We start from the raw sequence: 4,402 nt of genomic DNA on the forward strand, positions 1-4,402 counted from the left end.
GGAGAGGCAGGCTGGGGCGGGGGCAGTTAGTGGCAGGGGTGTTCTTTTCTTATTTAAAAGAAATAAAGGCAGCCCGCCCTGCGCACACTGGCTTCCTTTTAGTCCCTGTCGAGTGTCCCCTCCCCGCCTGCTTCCTAGCCGCGCGGCGGCTTCCCCATTCACCGGGGCTCGGCGGCGCTCACAAAGCGAGGCAATTAGAATTGAAAATCTATGCAAAACAGCTGTTAACTGATTGTAAGGGAGTGCAGCTGTGTGCCGAGTGCAGCTTGGAGGCTGGCGGAAGGGCAGGAAGTGCTGGGGCAGCCCGGGGTTAAGAGGCAAACTCCTGTCACCTCGGCCAAGGGAACCGACCGGGCCTTAACCCTTGCTGCTCCCCCGCAGGTGACCTTGGCCCCCCGGGAGCCGGCTGGTCCCCCCAGCACCCTCGGATGTGGGGGGGCAGCTGGCTCTGCCCTCAGCAGGGTCCACGGGGCTGGGGAGGGCGGGCAGGCGAGCTTCCTTCCCCCACCACCCTCTGCGGCAGCTCTTTGCCTCCGTTTACCCATTCAGCAGATCTCCGTGAAGTCAGCGCAGGAGTGTGCCGGGGTGCTGGGGCCAAGTCACAACTACATGGAGTCCCTCTGCCCTCCAGCCTACCTTGTGGGAGAGGGGAGGGCATGGGAGCGTGGGGCTCCAGCCACCACCTGGAGGCGGGACACCCCTCTCCCAGCCTGTTAAGGATGCTCCCTCCTGGCCCAGACGGGGGCTCTGGAGGGTGGCCTGGGGATCTGTATTTCTCACAGACACCCCCCCCCACACACACACACACCTTTGTCTGTCTAAGACCTGCAGTGTGGGACCCAGTGCCTGGAGGGATAAATTCCAGAGGCGGGGATGGGAAGAGCCTTGGAAGAGATAAGATTTGAGCCCAGCTTTGAAGAAGGGAGAGGTTCCTGGACAGTGCAGACTGGGAGGAGACAGAGGACTTTGGTGTATAAGTGGTGGGGATCTGGCCACAGGGCAGGCTGTAGGTGGAGGGGGCACCTGGGGAGACCCTCTGCCCAGCAGCCCTTGGTGTTCATGTGACTCCCCTGGTCTGGTCGCCTTGGAGAGGATGGACCACTCATGCTGAGGGGCTGCACAAATGCCCAGGTGTCAGGCTCTGGGTGATGGGTACCTCCAACCTCCCAGGTGTATCTGCAGCAGGTAATCACAGACACAGGCCAGGTATAGGAAGACAGCTGGGCTCTGGATCAAGCTTGGGTGGAATTTGTTGTACCCTAGGCAAGTTAACCTCCTCTGGTCTCCTAGCCAGGCTTTGTAATGGAGTTCACGCAGCCCACCTTGCAAGACCTAGGGTGAGCTGTCTTGGCACAAGTTGGGTGTTTGGTAAACGGCAAAAGCCAAACTCCCTTCCCACCCACAACGCCCTGACGCTTAACGTGCTGACACAGGTGCTGAATGAGGCGCCTGTGGCCCTGTGACGGTGGTGGTGTCCTCGTGTGCTGGGAACACCTGATCAGGGCCGAGGGCGCTGTTAAACTCCTCGTGCCTCCCACTAACCCCACAAGGACTCCGGATTCCCTCCGTGGTGTCAAGGCGCCATCAGAGATGACACGCTGGCCCCTGTGCTGGGACTTGGTGCCTACATTTCTGGCAACCTCACCTGGCCCAGCTGGGCACACGCTCCCATGGCTTCCCGGTGCCTTGCTGTCCTGCAACCCCTTTGTCCACAGCTTGCCACTGGTGTCTGTTGCCTGGTCTCAGAGCAGCATGCTGACAGCGGTGGGCCTGGCACTTCTGGCTGCCTGTCTGGGAAGGCTAGTGGCATCAGAGCGGGGGCTCTGTGTGTTTGTTGACTGAATGCCCCCCTTCGTGGTCAGAGGCACCCCTTTCCAGACGATCCTTTCCTGGCCTCTCTATCATGGGCTGCCTTCTCAGTTGCTAGCCTTGGGGGCGATTTAAGGGGCCCCTGGGGCTTATCCTTGACTGCCTGCTTTTTTGTCTTTTTGGCTGTGCCGGTTTCGCGGTTCGAGGCTCATGGAAGCAGGGCTGGATTTGCAGGGATCTGTCTGAGTAGGTTTTCAGAGCCGGGGGAGGGCTGCCGGACTGGCAGGGGTGTGAGGAGCAGGCAAGCACGCATCTGCATCCTTTTGCCCCTGGCACACAGTGTCGGGGCAGGTGTCCCAGCCCCTGGAGGTGTCCTTGTATTGCCCCTGTAGGGCTGTCTCTGGCACCTTGCCCTTTTACCCTGAACCTTTTGTCTCTGCCTTCTGTTTCCGGGCAAATGGGAATGAGGGAGAGGAGGTCCAGGGAGGCAGAACTTTGCCCAGGAAGGCTGCGCGGTGGGAGCTGCTGAGGAGGGAAGAGAAAGAACCGCGCCTGGAGGGAAATGGAGGACCGCCAGCCTGAGAGCCCCGAGTGGCGGGAAATTAGGAGTCAAGCTACAAACCTCGTTAGCGAGGAGCGCAGGCTGCAGGAGAGCAATTCCCACCCTTAAACTCGGAGGCCGTGCTCCCGGATTACTAATTTCCTCGAGCTGGGCTCACTGACAGTGAGTGTCATCCATCTCCCCCGTGCCAGCCCGCCTGGCGGCCGCCAGCAAAACCAAACCAAAGCACACTCCGCCGGCTCGCTGCTGCCCCCCGGTGGTCGCTGCGGTTTCGTGCAGCACCCCCAGCCGGCCTCCGCGGCAGTGCCGGGCAGGGAGACTCCAGGTGTGAGCCGCTCGAGGCACGGCTCCATTGCAGCAGTGCCCACGTGACCTTGAGCGACTCTCGGCCTCAACTTCCTCATCTGTGAAACGGGATCAGACTACCCGTCTCGTAATCCAGTAGAACCCGATGTCTACCAGGGATGCAACTGCCAACTCTAAAAATTAGCCAAATTTGCACAGTGGTGCAATTCTTCTTTAGCTGTTGTGGTCCTCTTCAAACAGGTGGAAGAACTTGACCCCCCCTCCCTCACCAGGGCCTCCCAGGGTTGAAGGGAAATAAGTGGGAGCTTGGTGTCAGGCCCGGTAGGAGGTATTTGGAGGCTGGCCTTGGAGGACCTGGAAGTCCACGCTGGGAGGCGACTCCCGGCCAGGGGCGAGTTGGTCATTTGCATGTTATTCCCCTCCCCTCCCCGCCTCCCCGGCAGCCTGAAATTCAGGTGGGAAAGGGCTGGAACCGCCCCAGAGGTTTTTAATTTTGTTTTTAAGGCCCTAGGCCTGTTGCTGAGTTGCCTCCTGACTCCTCCCTCCCTGCCCCCGCCAGGGTGTCCTGGAGGGGATGGAGGCATCCCCTCCCCCGCGTCCTGGCCGTCTGGGCTGCGGTGAATCGGCCGGCCATTGCTGGGTATAAATTACCAGAGGCCGCGCTGCGGAGACGGTGCGTGCAGTGTCGCGCGAGGGCTGAGGCCCGCAGGAGGGAGGCGCGTCCCAGAGGAGGCGGGTGGGGAAGGGGAAGCGCCCCTCCCGCGCCGTGTCCGGGCCGACCGGCGCCCGCAGGTAGGAGCCAGTAACGGCCCCTGGCCGGGCCTCGCGGGTCCGTTTCCCTTTTCGTTTGTGGTCGGCCAGGAGCCTTGTGCAAGGCGGTGGTGGCGACCCGCGTGCTCCCCCACTTTGTGTGCCCCAGCTTGCGCCAGGTCGAAGGTGGACCAGGGGAGTGCGTGGCTTGGGGGCGCCCTCGGGGCCCTGCCCCAAGCCCCACAGCGGGCACATAGGCGGGTTCGGCTCCCCGCTGGCGCGGGCCCGAGAGCTCCGGGCCCGCCAGCGTCATCTGGAACAGATGGATGGGGGGTGGCAGGCGCCCAGCGCTCCCTCCCATCGCAATCCGGGCTGGCGCGGGGAGGGAGGGAGAAGGAGGGAGGAAGGCGGGGGAGGCTGGGCTCGCGGGGACGGCAGCGTGCGCGCATGCCAAGCGCGGCGCGGGCATGTCCCGGGGCAGGTTTGGGGCTGGCAGAAGCGCGGGCTGGCACCTGGGTCCGAAAGTTGAAACCCGCAGCGCGGCGCTGGGGCGGCCGCCTGGGGGTGGGGGTACTGATTTGCCCTCCAGGCTTAAAAGTATGAAAGCTGTAGGTTGGAGAGTTTTCAAAAGAGAATGTACAGGGAGAGACCCTGGGGCTTCGCAACACTGCCGGGAGCTTGGGACGCGCTCGGGGTCAGACCCCGGGGCGCCGGAATGCTTCGAGGCCAGGGGCGTCGGGCGAGGCGTGCCCCATTAACCCGGCGCTTCCTGGAGACGCAGGCGGCGCGGGGGGTGGGCTCCAGGCTGGTTGTCGGCGCCCGCCGCCGGTGGGGGCGGGGCGGAGCGGGGGTGGGGGGAGGAAGGCTGGGGCCCGCAGTCCTTCGCCTTGCCGCCTGTGGGTGCCCAGGAATTTCAGGACGCTCCCTGAGTCATTCCAGTCTGTCAAGTGCCTGGGTGAGGTAGGGTGGGTGGGT

General features: G+C 63.1%; 1 protein-coding gene across 5 annotated transcripts in view; it reads left to right on the plus strand.

Annotated features, from left to right (window-relative positions):
• GSE1 (Gse1 coiled-coil protein) overlaps positions 1-4,402 on the plus strand; it is a 422,793-nt gene that overhangs the window by 363,810 nt on the left and 54,581 nt on the right. The window lies entirely within an intron of this gene.

This window comes from Ailuropoda melanoleuca, chromosome 12, assembly GCF_002007445.2.
Source record: "Ailuropoda melanoleuca isolate Jingjing chromosome 12, ASM200744v2, whole genome shotgun sequence".
Lineage (NCBI taxonomy): Eukaryota > Metazoa > Chordata > Mammalia > Carnivora > Ursidae > Ailuropoda > Ailuropoda melanoleuca.